This window comes from Protopterus annectens, chromosome 1.part1 (assembly GCF_019279795.1).
Source record: "Protopterus annectens isolate FY-2018-M chromosome 1.part1, PAN1.0, whole genome shotgun sequence".
NCBI lineage: Eukaryota > Metazoa > Chordata > Ceratodontiformes > Protopteridae > Protopterus > Protopterus annectens.
Window position 1 is genome coordinate 1,005,579,863 of NC_056726.1, and position 16,485 is coordinate 1,005,596,347.

Sequence of the window (16,485 nt, forward strand, 5' to 3'; positions counted from 1 at the left end):
TCACTCTAATCCATCCTCAACCATTTTTTCCCATTTTGCACATGGGGATGGGGTGTCACTATATATCTATCCATATTTATATATAATCTATATATGTCTTTATACAATAGATCTCTCTCTCTCTCTCTATATATATATATATATATATATATATATATATAATGTATAAAACCTGTATTAAATAACCAATTATCGTATTTTTTCTTTATAGATTATGGTACCCTGGTTTCTGTACTATTTGTCTTGTTGTATCTGGTTGTGATCATAAGGTGAGTAGGCTTTTTTTAATTTACTCTATTAAAGTCTGTTTCAGAAGCAAGTTGATGAGTCCTGCTGTGCCAAGCACCTTAAATTGTATGTCCTAGCCTGGTCTTTGTTCCATATCACAGTTTAAAAATCTTTAAACTAAATGTGGGCAGCCTTCTGGCTGCTGAATGTTGACAAACTGGATTTTGCTATTATGTTGCTTTACAAAGAATCAATGTTCTGGGATTCCTGAGCTACATGTTATGATTGCCTTATTTTGGAGTTTTCCTTAACTAATTAAAGGCACAGATTGTAGATAAATGTTATTTTTTCAGATATCCCTCTCATTCTTTGTTTCTACAGCGTCATACTCTTATGGAGGGTCTTTCCTGTGGACACTGACGTGTCTGGTTAAAAAACATTATGCCTTATCTCATATGTTTCCTGATTGGTTCTACTGACTTTGTAACATGCATTTGTATTTTCACACTGTACTATCTGTGGTGTAGGTTAGTTGCATTAGTTAATTCGTTCATTCTTTAGTTACCTAATTAGTTCAAATCAAGGTTACAGGGGAGACGGCCTATCGTTTCCTTGGGTAGCACAAAGCAGAAAGAAACGAATCCCAGAGAAGGTGCTAGCCCCTGGCAAGATGAATACACACTTATATTTCGGACACTATTTATTTATTGTCCATGTTTGGGATGTGGGAGGAGACAGGAGCACCCAACAAACTCACTCAGAACACAGGAAGGATATGCAAATGCACATTAAAGTCCATAGGAATGGTTACCCTGTTGTCACAGAATATGGTTTCCTTCTAACATGACTAGTATTGCACACAACTCTTATGAATAGACGTTGATTGTCAGATGGTGTGGTTAGACGCACACAACTGTGTTCTTTTGGAGGGGAGAATTGGGGATCGACTCATCTCATGACTGACTTGAGAACTCGAACCTTAGGCCAAGTATAGAGAAGTGGTGATAGGTGAAATGAGTTTGCATACAGCAGTGTAGATACCTGAATGAGAACATATGAAGATGGCAGTGGGAGTTCTGTGGTCTTTTTCAAGACTGTCCAGGCAGTGCAGCTAACCGCCGAGAGCTTCTCCTCCCATAACCTTGTCCTTTACCTGTCCAGGCAGTACAGCTAACCGCAGAGAGCTTCTCCTCCCATAACCTTGTCCTTTACCTGTCCAGGCAGTACAGCTAACCGCCGAGAGCTTCTCCTCCCATAACCTTGTCCTTTACCTGTCCAGGCAGTACAGCTAACCGCCGAGAGCTTCTCCTCCCATAACCTTGTCCTTTACCTGTCCAGGCAGTACAGCTAACCGCCGAGAGCTTCTCCTCCCATAACTTTGTCCTTTTCCTGTCCAGGCAGTGCAGCTAACCGCTGAGAGCTTCTCCTCCCATAACTTTGTCCTGTTCCTTGTTCTCTCCGCAGCTTTGAAACTTTACTGAGGCCTTCTACTGTACCACTGCCTTGTGCAGTGTATTTTATGTCCTGAATGCCCTCTCCATAAATTGTATTCCCTGTAGGGTATCTCTACCTGCACCTGTTCAGTCCATTCATTCTGCAGGAGCAGGAGTTGGGGATTCCTGGCCTAGGTGAGAGCCTTATGGCCCATTCATTCCTGCCTTTGAAGTCCAGTCAGCCCATCCTTTCCCCTTAGTGGTGAAAGTTAAGTGCATATGGAGAGGGACAAATCTTCCCCTAGTGTAGCTACAACTGAGTGTGCCTGCAGTTATGGGAGAGCATTTAGCAACTGGTAATCAGACATTTCACTGTTCTCTGTTTTTCAGGTGGATTTTCTGATGTGCCTATCTGGTTTGAATGGGTTCTGTCATTTTTCTGCATTTTACTGTGTTTTCTCTGAATTTTAAGTTAGTTTTTAACTGGGTTAATTTTACAGTTTGTACAGCTTTTAAAGTGGTTTCTGTACTGTTAAGTGGATTAATCAGTGATGTTCATCATATTAATCATTGCTGTGTTAGCCCTAACTATATGGGGTTATATTCAGCCAGCTTCCAGTGCTATAGAACACCTTCTACACGCCCAAACTGTCAGTTAACTTGAGCTGAGCTGACTAAAAAGACAAGGTTGGGATACCAAGCCTGTCAAGGCTTTGGTCTATTAAGGCTAAACAGTCAGCGTGTGCTTTTCCTGTGATGTGCAAATAAGTTTCCTTTGCAGGGATGGGGGCAAGAACCTTCCATATTAAAAAAATAAATAAATAAATAAAAAATAAATTACTGTACTCTTCTGTTTAAGAAAGATGTCCTCCTATTCTGATGTTTCAGTATTCATGACAGTAGGGAGTTGCTGCTTGCAGTGCCACCGTCTGGCCAGTATACCAAAGTATTGGTCCAGGAGGGTACATGTGACGTCTGTTACCAGGGCCATAAACCGACGTTGTGTATAAGTGACATCTGCATGTACCCTCATCAGAATTTTTCTGCCGCAGTGATCATCAGAAGCCCGTTTGCCAGATGTTCTTTGTGTTTCACTGTTGCAGTCATTACAGTTGGATTATCCTGCTGGCAGGATACCCTCAGTCGGCCTGAATTCCAAAGTCTAGATCCGGCGTCGGTTGCTGTCGCCTCTTCCCTGACGTCAGTGCGTCAGGGGTATAAAATGCAGCCAACGCCATTTTCTCCAGTCTTTCTTGCCACGCGGTGCCCGAAGTATAAGCAGTTCACAAGTGCCGGTCGGCCGACTCCTGAGATTTTCGTGTTCGAATTTCAGATCCGAAGTCTTCATTAAAAGCTAATTACCCCATTGAGGAAACTGTTTTCTTGCTCCAGACAGATGTCAGCAAAAGTTAATTGTATTTCTTGTGGGAAGCAAATACCTCATAAGGACTTTCATTCTTACTGTAATCCTTGCCTAGGCCCTGACCACGACATTGCTAGTTGTCGGTTTTGTGCTAGATTTAGCCAATGCACTATTAAGCATCGGTACAATTTTGCATTACACTATTTTGGCAGAAGATTTAATTATATGATGTCGTCGGACAGCTATCCGACTACCGGAATTCACAAGAAACGCAAAGAAAAAGAAAAGGACAGGCATCCGAGGTCCAAAAGCGACAACAAGGCTTCTAAGCCAGTCGCCGGTTCTCAGTGAGGCGCCTTCGCAGCCCCTGACGCCCGCTACTTTAGACCCGCAGGCCACTACCGACTCCCACGTGGAGTCGCCTAGGCCACTGGAGGCTCAAGGTATTGGACCTTCGGAGGCTATTCCCTCAGATGGGTCCGGAGCCGCTGAGCAGGCATCTGCTTCTGAGGGTGTTTTCAGACCAACTCAGTTATACATTAAAACGACTTCAGCTTCAAAGGCAAAGACTAAAGTACCCTTAAAGACAAAGAAACAAGTACAACAGCCTCATGGACCGGCCTCCATGCTCAAAATGGCTGAAGACTTAATTACTTTGTTCAGGGGTTCCCATCCCCCCCTGATAAAAGGCCTAGGCAAGAGACCGAATATGAATCTTCAGATCAGATTTCCATTTCATCTGATTCCTCTTCTGATCAGGAATACTCTCTTCCTCCCTATGAGGATTCTGATGCTGAAGAATCTATCCCTTCAGCCTCTCCTCCTAAGAATTACTCTTTTGGGGAAACCTTGCATACCATGATGGAGCATTTCCACTGGAAGAGCCAAGATTTTTCAGAATCTAAGAAAAGGCTCAGAGACTTCCTTTGACTACCACAACACAGGCCCCTAGCTATTCCACCTGTGTTAGACATTGTTGATGATGTATTTTCAGAGTCCAGTCTGACCCCTGACTCCTTACCTCCAGCTCCAGTTAAGCCGGACAGGTACTACAGGCCTAGTACCAGAAAATCTTACTCTGGAAAATGGAAGAGATTCTGTGCTTGGAACCAGGCACAAGGAATTGACACAGCTGTACCAAATATTCCTCAGATTCTGCAATACTTAACTGAGATGCTGGACAAAGGCATATCCTTTTCATCAATTAAAATTCATGCCTCTGCCATTTCAGCTCATTACAATACAGAGCCACCAATCTTTTCTCATCCCTTGTTAAGGCAGTACCTCAGAGGAGCCAAAAACTTAAGGCCTCCAAGGAGATCATCAGTACCAGCATGGGACCTCAATTATCTTTTGGAAAAACTCACCATGCCTCCTTTTGAGCCAGCCGCTACAGCTGATATAAAGTTTTTATCTTGGAAAACAGCTCTACTCCTAGCAACCTCTGCAAGACGAGTCTCAGAGCTACAGGCACTCATGGCTGTGGAACCTTTTATCCAGACAAGGTTTCTCTGAGGACAAACCCAACATTTATGCCTAAGGTAGTGTCCAGTGTGGCCCTTAACCAAACTATTCATCTGCCTACTTTTTTATCCAAACCCACAGAATAAGGGGGAAAGAATTCTGCATTCTTTGGACATACACAGACAGCTATGCTTCTACTTGGACAGAACCAAAGCTTTCAGAAAGACAGAGCAACTACTAGTGACATATGCTGCAGGATCACAAGGAAAGGCCATCTCAAAGCAGACTATTTCAAAGTGGATAGGCCACTGCATTCGTTTCTGCTATTCACAACATAGCAAGCCAGTGCCTAAGGGCATTAGGCCACATTCAACCAGAGCAGCAGCCACTTCAGCATACTTCCTCAGGGGGGTACCAACCAAAGACATTTTAGAGGCTGCTACCTGGAGTTCAGTGCACATCTTTTGCACTATCATTTACCACTCTACTCTAAATCCAGGGCAGGCTTTGCCAGTGCAGTTCTGCAGGGCCTCATAGCCGCTCCTAATGCTATTTAGCTCCAGCCTCCCAACCATAGCTTTGGGATTCAAACCAAGTGTAATGACTGCAACAGTGAAACACGAAGAACATAGTACAGCTGTGTACCCTTACCATAAATGTAGATGTTTGAGTGTATTCACTGTTGCAGTCCAGGTTACCCACCTGCCATCCCCCATATCTTTGCTGCAACTTATCTGCACTTCTCTAATCTATACAACCTATGTAGTGTATTTGCTTGTAGATGAAGGTATTATATATTTTGGTACATGCATGTTTTATTGGCATATTTTTAGCCTACCCTTTTGGAGGCACCTGACATCTAGGGCAAGAAAAACTGAAGAAAATGGCATCGGCTGCATCTTTTATACCCCTGGCGCACTAACATCAGGGAAGAGGCAACAGAAACCGACGCTGGACCAAGACTTTGGAATTCAGGCCGACTGGGGGTAGCCTGCCAGCAGGATAACCCAAATGTAATGACTGCAACAGTGAATACACTCGAACATCTACATTTATGGTAAGTGTACACAACTGTACTTTCTATTTCTGCATTGCCTTTCTTCAGACTGTATTCCAGACAGTTAAAGACTAGATGACCATTTTTGACCATTACAGTTAAGTGCCCAGTGGGGTTTTCTTACTTATTTTGCTTACTGTTTAGACTTGCATGTCAGCTAGGAAAGGGAAGCATGCTTGTGGGAGACAAATTCCTCAGAAGGACATTCACAGTAAGTGTGTTTTTTGCCTGGGCGGGGCCCACGACCATACATCCTGTTCAGTTTATAAGTCGTTCATCCCCAAGACCCTACATAACTGATTAGCGGCTTTGAGTCTTTATCTTGAGAACCAAAGACTCAGATCCTTGGCGTTAGCCATGGAAGGAGGAGTTAGGCCCTTCCGACGAGCCGTCTCAGAAGAAGGTGAAAAAAAGCTAGGCCCGAATCCCAGGCTGCACCTCAGGCGTCCGAACAGGCTCTAGAGGCGATTGAAGACCCAGAGTCCATTCAGACTGTTACCAAGCAGGCCCAGGAAACTTAATAAAAGCCAGGGTGCGGGATACCGAAGGTACGTCTGCTGAGGTAATTCATCCATCAGTCTGATGGCAGAGGGGAACTACGGCTCATATTTTTGGAACTCCCTGCTCCTCCTAGTCATGCTAGGCCGACATCCGCTTCTCTTCTGATTGCTTCTACTACCCCTTGAAAAGGAAACAGAAATCTAAGTACTCTGAACCCCCCACAGATGCCTGAATGGGAATCCTTCTCTGTCTAAGACCTTTCAGGCATTAGAATCTCAGCAACTTCCCCCTATTCTCACTCCCCAACCAATCCATGTGTCTGAGGAAGAATACCCATTTTCTGAGGAGTCCTTCTCCTATGAAACACAAATTGAATCCCCCAAGGAATTCATTACTCCAGAAGAGGAAGACTATTTCTCCTGAATCCCGAGGAGAAGAATTCAGCTTTGGGGATACTATCTCCCTCATGCAGGAACATTTTAAGTGGCAGGCCTCTGAGGTTTCAGAATCCAAGAAAAAGTACTTTGATCATTTGAAAATGCAACAGCCATCTCCCTCAGCTGTGCCACCCTTACTGCCTGCTTTTCCGGATGCATTCCTAGCTGCTTCACAGTCCCCTGACTCCCAAGCCCTAGTAGCTAAACAACCTGATCGCTTTTACAGGGTCCCTCAAGACACTTAGTTTCTTTACAAGAACCCTCCTGCAGACCCAGCTGTTACTGCGGATAAGACGTCCAGACAACTACCTTTTACTGCTCTTTATCCAACTGATAAAGACAGTAAATTTATGGACAGGACAGGTAAAAAGGTATATAACTCCTCCACTGTGGCCGTTAGGGCGGTGACCTACCAAACCCACATGGCAAGGTATGTACTTGACACCATTTCAAAAGCCTCCCCCCTTCTGTCTGAGGTTCAGGATTCCACGATCGGAGCACAACTAAATTCACTTCTCTCCACAGCATCCCAAGTGACCAGGCACTCTCTAAGTGCAGCTATGATGCTGTGGAAGCTGCATCCAAAGCTGCGGCTTCTGGATCACTGCTTTGATTCAATTTAGTTGCACTTTGATAGTGGAATCCTGAACCTCAGACAGAAGGGTTGAGGCTTTTGAAATGGTGTCAAGTACATACCTTGCCATGTGGGTTTGGTGGTTAAGGGCATCCTGGGTATGGCTACAACCTCTCCCCATGGATGTTCAAACAAAACTTCTGGATGCACCCTTAGACAATAAGGCCCTTTTCAGACAAGCTTCTGCTGAGCTTCTCAAATCCCTCCAAGAGAAGGGTAAGGAGTTACAGAACCTCAAACTCCTGCTGGTGTCCCCTATTCCTAGATATCATAGGAACTACCCTCAGAAACCCTCCTTTGTAAGAAGGCAATCCTTTCATTTACCACAACAGTCAAAGGGATGTAGACATCCGAGACAGACTTCTATTCCCAATTCTCCCTCCATATCCTCTACCACTCACTTTCGGAGCCAGCCTGACCAGTCCAGGCCTCCTCCACTACTGTGACTCACCCCTTCTGCATGCAGCAACACCCTTATCCCTTCGCCTCACCCCCTCCCTTCCCTCCTGGCTGAGACTAACAGAACAGTGGGTCCTCTCTGTCATCCAGAGAGGATATTACATGACTTGGTGGATGCTCCCACCTTTCCAAGGAATACCTCAACCACCAAAAAACCAAATCCACCTGTTCCTCAAGTATGTATTGGAAAAGCTGACCCTTCCTCCCTTCGAGCCAGCTTCTTCCACAGAGTTACAGTACTTGTCATGGAAAACAGCCTTTCTTCTGGCTATCACCTCAGCACGCAGGGTTTCGGAGCTACAGGCCCTCATGGCTGTGCAACCATTCATCATTTTCCATCAGGACAGAGTTTCCTTACGAACCAATCCTACCTTTATGCCAAAGGTAGTATCCAGTGTAGCTTTGAAGCAGACTATCCACTTACCTACCTTCTAGCCTAATCCACAAAACAAAGGGGGAAGACTACTACATTCATTGGACATTCACAGACAACTTCGTTACTACTTGGACAGAACAAAGCCATTCAGGAAATCTGAGCAACTCTGTGTCCAATGCTGTAGGTGCTCAGGGAAAGGCTATTTCCAAACAGACAATTTCAAAATGGATAGCCCACTGCATACGCTTTTGTTACTCATTTCATGAAAAAACTGTGCCTGCATGCATCAGATCCCACTCCACCAGAGCCACAGCTACCTCTGCAGCCTTCCTCAGGGGGGTCCCTATCAAGGACATTTTGGAAGCAGCCACCTGGAGTTCAGTGCACACTTTCTCCAAGCACTATCACCTCCCACTATACTCAAAATCTAGAGCGGGATTTGCCACAGCAGTCCTGCAGGGCATCCTAGCCCCTCCTAGTTCCACTTAGTGCCTACCACCCTTACTTAGCTTTGGGATTCTACCCATCTGTTAGGACTGCAGCTGTATGCACGATGAACATAGTACAGTTTTGTACCTACCATAAATGTAGGTCTTCGAGTGCTCATACAGCTGCAGTCCAGGTTTCCCTCTCTCCATCCCCTCTTAGGACAGGCCTTATGACAAACACTTTTCATATAACCTTTTTGTGGTATTTTTTTATGGTGTATTTGCTTGCAACTACTGTTTTTGATTTATCAACATTGCGTCTGCCTTCCTTCTGGGGGCACCTGACATCTGGGACAAGAAAAACTGAAGAAAATGGCGTTGGCTGCCTCTTTTATACCCCTGCCGCACTGACATCAGGGAAGAAGCGACGACAACCGACGCCGGACCTAGACGTTGGAATTCAGCCGACCGAGGACCCGCCTGACGGCAGGATAACCCATCTGTTAGGACTGCAGCTGTATGAGCACTCGAACATCTACATTTATGGTAGGTACAAAACTGTACTTTCTCTGCATTGCCTTTTGGTCTATCCACTGCCCCAAGAGTGTTTACAAAGTGTCTAGCCCCCTTCATTGCCCATTGCAGGACCCAGGGTATACAAATATACTCATACTTACACAATCTACTTATCCTGCATCAAGACCACCAACTCATACTCCATCTACAGCAGGTGTCGAACACCTTCTCTCTTCTGGGGTTCATGATAAACGTAGAAAAATCTCACTTGATTCCCTCACATAGGTTCATACTAGGCTATCTGCCCTAGGGCATTTATAAGCCTAGCCAGAGTGTGTTTGGCTTTCGCCACCCATTTTAAATTAATTTTGCTATGCCCTTTTTCGAGGTTAGTATACTGTGCCTCTGTCTAACAATGACACAGAGGTGATACCTGGGGTAAACCTACGATCTCCCATCCACTCATCAAGATTCCTCTTGAAGAGAGTCAATGAGGGACTCTGCCTAACCTGGACTGGGATTTTATTCCAGAGTGAAGGGAGCCTCTGGGTTAAGAATCTGTCCCTCCAGCATGTCCTATTTATTTCAGTGCTGAGGTTCAAGTCTCTCGAGCGCGTAGCTTGATGGGATTTGGATTTTCTGAGGTGCAGCATGTCCATTAATTCCAGGTTGGACAAGGCTTTATACGTCAGGCACAGATCGCCTCTGAGCAGGCGGTATGCCACTGAGTAGAGCTGGACTTTCTTTAACCGGGCAGCATATGGCATCTGTTTGAGCCCCTTGATCCTCTTGGTGAGGTACTTTTGGGGTCTTTCCAGTTGCTGCAGGTGTCTAGTAAGGTACATTCCAAAAGGGGCATTGTACTCAATTATGGGCCTGATGAGGGATGAGTAGAGGCACGATGACCTCCCCTGATCTAGAAGTGAATCCCTTCATAATTAGGTGGGCTATATAAAATGTGTTTCTAACCACTTTGGCCACGTGTTTGTCAAATGAGAGATTGCTATCAACTTGGGTCCCCATGTCCCTAATGACTTCTTCTGTACTTGATGGATTACCACCTATGTGGTAATTTGTGGGCACTTTGTTTTTGCCAAAGGGGATGCCTATACACTTTTTTGGCGTTTAGATGCCTATACACGTTTTGGCGTTTAGCTTGAGGCCATGGCTCTGGCACCAGTTGTCTGTTTCTATGAGGCCCTTTTGGAGGATGCTTGTGTCAGCTGGAGTCGATTATGGCGCCCAGTTTGCAGTCATCTGCGAACTTGGTCAGCCACAGTCCTTCCGTGTTGGCCTGTACCGCCGAGAAATATATACCGAACGAGAGGTCCCAGGTCTGAGCCTTGTGAGACGCCACTTGTAACTGGTTTGGAGTCTGACATGGCTCCAGCAATTCTAACCATGTGGGTTCTGTCCTTGAGCCAGTTTGCAACCCATCTAGTGACATAGGGGTTTATATTTAAGCTGGTGAGCTTATCTATAATGCCCGAGTGGGGTATTATCGAAGGCTTTGCGAGGTCCATGTAGGCTGTGTGGACCAGCTTCCCTCGTCAATGGCCTTGGTGACTGTTTCAAAGAAATCGACCAGGTTTAAGAGGCAATATCTGCCCTTAACAAAGCCAAACTGGGTAGGATCCAGTGTCTGTAGGTCCCCATTATCTTTATTTATGAGGTCCATGATGATCCTTTCCATAGCTTTGCAGACCAAGCTAGTCAGGCTTATGGGGCGATAGTTTCCAGGATCCGTTGAGGCACCACCTTTGTGGAGAGGGACCACTGTTGCTGTACGCCACTCTTTGGGTACATATCCTGTAGTAAGGCTGAGATTGAACAGTAGTTTTATGTTTGGGTTTAGCTCTTCTTGGAGTTCATGTAGGATGCAGCCCGGGACACCGTCTGGTCCCATTGATGCTGTGTTTTTTGCTTTGGAGAGGGCGGCTCTTACCTGAGCATCTGAGATGTCAGGGAGGCAGCACTCTGTTGGGATAGATATTTGCCCTTTTGGTGGGGAGGGGGGGAGAAGTTTGCACTGAACCTGTCAGCTAGGATGTTGGCAATGTCTGTGGGTTCTGTGTATTTTTTGTCATTTTGGACTAATTCTGAGCATATCTGGTAATTCCCACCCAGGTTCCTAACATAACTAAAGAAAGCCTTGTGATTATCCTTAGTGTTCTATGACTTTCCTGGGGTGCAGTCTCCATACAGACTGCATGAAGGCCTTCATGCCAGACCAAAGGATTCAGGAACTCTGTCTATACTTCAGTCAGATCCTTACCTAAACCACCCTGACAGCTCAGGAATTCCTGAGACTGTTAGGCCACATGGCATCCCTTATACCCATGTTGCCTTTTGCAAGACTCCACATGCGCAGAATTCAGTGGGTGTTAAAAAAAAACCTATGGACCCAACATTCACAACCCTTGGACTCCCCACTACCACTTCTCCTATGCCTAAAAAAGGAGATCCACTGGTGAATATCTGCAATGCAGACCAACCATATCTGCAATGCAGACCAACCCGGGGACCCACCTTCAGATCCCAGCACCACTACAGCAGTTATCCACAGATGCTGCAGATCTGGGCTGGGGTGCAGTGTTATAAACAAAATAACACCTCTTAGTGCAAGGAAAATGGTCTTCTCTAAGGATAAAAGACCACATCAACATCAAGGAAATGAGAGCCCTGCTTGTTCGCCTGTGGGACCAGGTCCTACCCACTATGCAGCCTGGCCATCCAGATTTGGAATCTAGCCGCTTCCCTCAGGGTCCACTGTATATCCCCTCAGAATAGAATGATGATCGTGTTTCACTCTTGCAGCCCTTACAAAATGGGTTATCCAGCTCCCGGTAGCCCACAGTCGGCCAGAATTCCAAAGCCCTTGGTATATGACGTCGGCTGCCTTCAGTTTAGGCCTTACGTCCGGTACAAAGGAAGGCAGCCGACGCTATTTCCTGAGTCTTTCTTGCCGCAGAGCCCGGTCGCCGGGTACCTTCTTTGTGTTCCGACTTTTTAGTTGATGACATCCTCTGATAAGTACCCTGTTGGGGACCCTCTTTTCTTGCTTTAATGAATTTCAGAGAAAGTTAATAACTGTCTTGCCTATGGAAAACAGATTCCACACAGTGGTTTTCACTCCTATTGTATTACTTGTTGAGGCCTTGAGCGCAACATCCCTAATTGTGTTCTCTGTGCTTCTTTCAACCCGCGTACCATATGCCGTACAGCTAGGATCTTGTTCAAGCATTTCAGAGTTCGGCCTAAGTTTGTTGATATGGCATCTTTTGGTCTCCCGACTTCAGATGTTCCTAAGAAGCGCAAGGATAAGGACTGCGACAGGCTTATGGTCAAATTAGCCGACGATGTCCCTGTTAAGTTGGTTGTTGGCCCAGCGGTGGTCAGTGAGGTGCTTTCTTTGCCCTTGCAGTCCATGGATTTTCAGCAGCAAGTGTTTGTGGAGACCTTTTCTGAGTCCCCCATACCACAGGCTTCCACTTCATCTTCTGACCCTCTGCCAGTCGCAGCCTCTGATGGATCCGGAGCCGCTAAGCAGACGCCGGCTTCTGAGGCCTCTTTCCTCCCCCATGAGACCAGATCCAGACAGACTACCTTGATTCAGACTACCACGGTGGCTAGGCCTCATGAGCCCCTTCGGCTTTTTAGCAGGCCTTCCAGCCGAAAATCTACTCCAAAGCAAGTGCTGGCCTCCCCTCAAATGCCTCCATCTCAGATGATTAAAATGGCTTGTGATCTCTTGACCCTTATCAGGGGCTATCAGCCACCTCCTAAGAGAGCTAAGGAATTGTCCCCAGAAGTTTTGTCTGCCTCAGACTCTGGAGTTTCCAACAACTCTGCTGATGAGGGAAACTCTCAACTTTTTTCTGGTTTTGAGGATTCTGATGCAGAAGACTCTATCCCTTCTGCCTCCCCTCCATAAGATTTTTCTTTTGGAGATGCTCTGAATACTCTTAGGGAGCATTTCAAATGGGAAAGTCAGGACTACTGTCAGTCTAAGAAACGGATTAGGGAATTCTTGAATTTGCCACAGCATAAGCCTTTGGCTATCCCTCCGGTTTTGGAAGTTGTTGATGTTTTCAATGGAGCATTCTTTGACTCCTAATTCTGTTCTTCCTGCCCCCAGAAAACCAGATAGGTATTATAGGGTTCCTGATTTTCATCAGTTCCTTTTCAAGAATCCTACTGCTGACCCAGAGATTATTTCTCAGGGCCTTAAGGGTGTTAAAGCCACGGTTGCTAAAAATCCTGTTCCTTCTGACAGGGAATCTAGGGCTTTGGCTAGATGGGGTAAAAAGGTTTATACTTTTTCCACCCTGGCTATTACGTCTGTTAATTGTCTTTTTCATGTGCTTAAGTGTCAGCAGCATACTTTGGAGGCTATTTAGGCTAAAATTGCTGGTGTTCCTTCCCTGATGGAGAGTAAGGACATGCAAGATTTATTGAATTCTGCCACTCTTGTTACTAAACATTCTCTACATTGTGGTTTCGACACTTTGGAAGGTTCTTGCAGGGCAGCAGCCACTGTTTCTGTCATTAGAAGACTTACTTGGCTCAGGGGACAGCCCCTTTCTGAACCTGTCAAATCTAAGTTACGGCATGTGCCTTTGTACAAGTACAATCGTTTTGGTAGCAAAGCAGAAGAGGTGTTGAAAAAGTTGGAGGATAAGGCCAAATCTATGCAAACTGTAAGGGATTTTTTGCAAGTTCAGCCTCCTCGTTTTAGTAGGCATTACCGTTCTAAGAATTGGACTTTTCCTGACCCTAGTAAACCGGGTCGCACTAGGCCTAGGAATTACAGGTCTTCTAGGGGGCAGACATCCACTCCTCAAAAGGCTAAGCACTGGCAGGCTTCCTCTTCAAAATCGGGGAGTTCCTCTGCGGGCCCATGGTTTCCTTTGGGGGGAAGGTTAGCCATTTCTGCACATCTGGTTCACCATCACAGACGGCAAATGGGTGCTCAAAATAGTATCCCAAGGCTACAAGTTCTCCTTTCACACCTTCCCTGTCCACCAAGGATACCCAGATATTCCCCCACTTCAAAGGGCAGAAGCAGAAAAACAAGTTTCTTCTTTGCTGAACCTGGGAGCAATAGAGACATTTCCTGCACTACAGATAGGCCAGGGTTTCTACTCAAGACTTTTCCTGGTTCCCAAAAAAGGGGGCACCTGGCACCCTATTCTGGATTTGTCCATTCTAAACACTTTTCTGGTGATTCCCAAATTAAAAATGCTCACTCTTCAGCAGTTGCTGCCAATGCTGGCTAAGGATTCCTGGCTGGTGACTTTGGATTTCAAAGAAGCTCATCTGCACATCCCAATAAGGGAAAGCTGCAAGCAGTTCTTACGCTTCAGGGTGGGGAACAGGCACTTCCAGTTCTCTGCACTGCCCTTTGGCTTATCTACTGCTCCCAGAGTTTTTACAAAATGCCTGCCTCCAGTCATTGCTTTTTGTAGGCAAAGAAACAGTCAAATTTATCCTTACTTGGATGATTGTCTTTTTCAGGCAAACTCTCCAGAGCAACTTCTAAAGGATTTGGACTTTGTAAAGAAACTTCTCGCCTCTTTGGGCTTACACCATCAATGAAAAGAAGTCAAAATTGGTACCCACCAAGGAGGATTGTATTCCTGGGAGTGAGCCTGAACACGGCCGCCCAGATGGTATTCCTCCCTCAAGAGAAACAAATGGATCTTTCACATTACTTCAGAAATTTGGCAAGCATGACCCAGCTCTCTGCAAGGCAATTCCTGCAAGCCCTGGGATTCATGGCTTCATGTATTCTGATGATTCCATATGCCAGAGTGCATATGAGGAAAGTACAGTGGTACCTCAAAAACCGTGAGGGTCAACACACACAGGAGTTAGACTTGATACTTCCTCTGATTCCCTGCCTGCAGACGGAGTTGCTTTGGTGGGTGACGACCTGTGCACAGAACAAAGACCTGCCTTTCTGTCCACCTCCTGCCAGCCAGACACTCACCACAGATGCCTCTGACTACGCTTAGGGAGCACATCTAGAAGGCAGATGCATTCAGGGGAATTGGAACTCTCAACAGGTTCATTTGCACATAAATCTGAAGGAATTGATGGCAGTCCAGCAGGCCTTAATGGCTTTCAAGCATCTTCTCTCTCCTGGTACTCTTCTGGTCAGGACAGACAACACCACACTCCTGTGGTACATCAACAAGCCGGGTGGGACTCACTCTTATCCCCTGTGCAATAGCAGCTTCCATGGGCATTCATCTGATAGCTCAGTTTTTTCCAGGTAGGCTGACCACCTTGGCAGACCAGTTGAGCAGGCAGGTCCTTGATCTTCACGAGTGACAATTAAACAAGACCATCTTCTATTGAATCATTCAGCTTTGGGGCACTCCCCAGGTGGATCTCTTCTGATCTCCAACCAACCACCTTCTTCCAACCTTTTGCATCAGGGATCATCACAGCAAAGCTTGGAAAGTGGCTGCTCTGTCCTTCCCCTGGACACAGCTCTCGATCTGTGCATTCCCTCCTCTGCCTCTTCTTCCCAGAGTGCTGTTAAAGATAAGGGATGAAAAAATAACCAGACAACATTGGTATCCACTACTTTGCAGTCTCTCCCAGTCTCAGCCTTGGCATCTTCACGTGATACCAGATCCCTTGGTTCAGGAGGGGGGAAAATTCTGCATCCTGATCTTTGGACTCTGCATTTGGCAGCTTGGCTCATAATTTAAACCTTTCCCACCAAGTGGTTGAGGTCCTTCGTGAGGCCAGGAGGCCTAGCACTAGGAACTCTTACGCAGATAAGTGGAAAAGATTCTCCATTTGGATGCAGACTTCTCAACCTGCTCTTCCTCTTATTCTTGACTATCTGGCAGGCTTACTTAATGGTGGACTTTCCTTTTCTTCTATCTAGATTCATGCTTCAGCTATTTCTGCTCATTGTTGATTTGAGCAACCCATTTTCTCTCATCCCTTGATGAAACAGTTCCTCAGGGGAGCTAGCAGTTTAAAGCCACCCAGAAGGGCACCTATTCCTGCTTGGGATCTTAAGTTTGTACTTGTGAAACTTACTCTGCCTCCTTTTGAACCAGCTGCCTCAGCAGACCTGAAGTTTCTCTCCTGGAAAACTGCCCTTCTCTTGGCTATTACTTCAGCTAGAAGAGTTTCTGAGCTGCAGGCCTTAATGGCAGTAGATCCTTTTATCTTCCATGTGGATCAGGTTTCTCTTTGAACTTATCCCTCCTTTATGCCTAAGGTGGTTTCTAGCCTGACTCTTAACCAGTCTATCCACCTGTCTACCTTCTTTCCTAATCCTCAGAATAAAGGGGAAAGGTTACTGCATTCCCTGGATGTGTATAGACAGCTTAGATTTTACCTGGACAGGGCTTAACCTTTTTGAAAGTCGGATCAGCTGTCGGTTAGTTTTGCTCCTGGAGCTCAGGGCAAAGCTATTTCTAAACGGATCATTTCTAAGTGGATTGCTCATTGTATTTACTTTTGTTACTTACATGACAAGGTTCCTCCTCAGAGTATTAGGACCCATTCTACTAGAGCAGCCTCTACCTCAGCAGCTTTTTTTAAGAGGTGTACCTACTAGG

The 16,485-nt window shown here is 45.8% G+C and overlaps 1 long non-coding RNA gene across 1 annotated transcript in view; it reads left to right on the forward strand.

Annotated features, from left to right (window-relative positions):
* The first annotated feature begins 211 nt into the window (after nucleotides 1–211).
* The window catches only part of LOC122813513, a 118,211-nt gene continuing 101,937 nt past the window's right edge, over nucleotides 212–16,485 (forward strand). The window contains exon 1 of the long non-coding RNA XR_006366700.1: nucleotides 212–269. This is a non-coding gene — a long non-coding RNA (uncharacterized LOC122813513). The remainder of the gene's footprint in view (nucleotides 270–16,485) is intronic.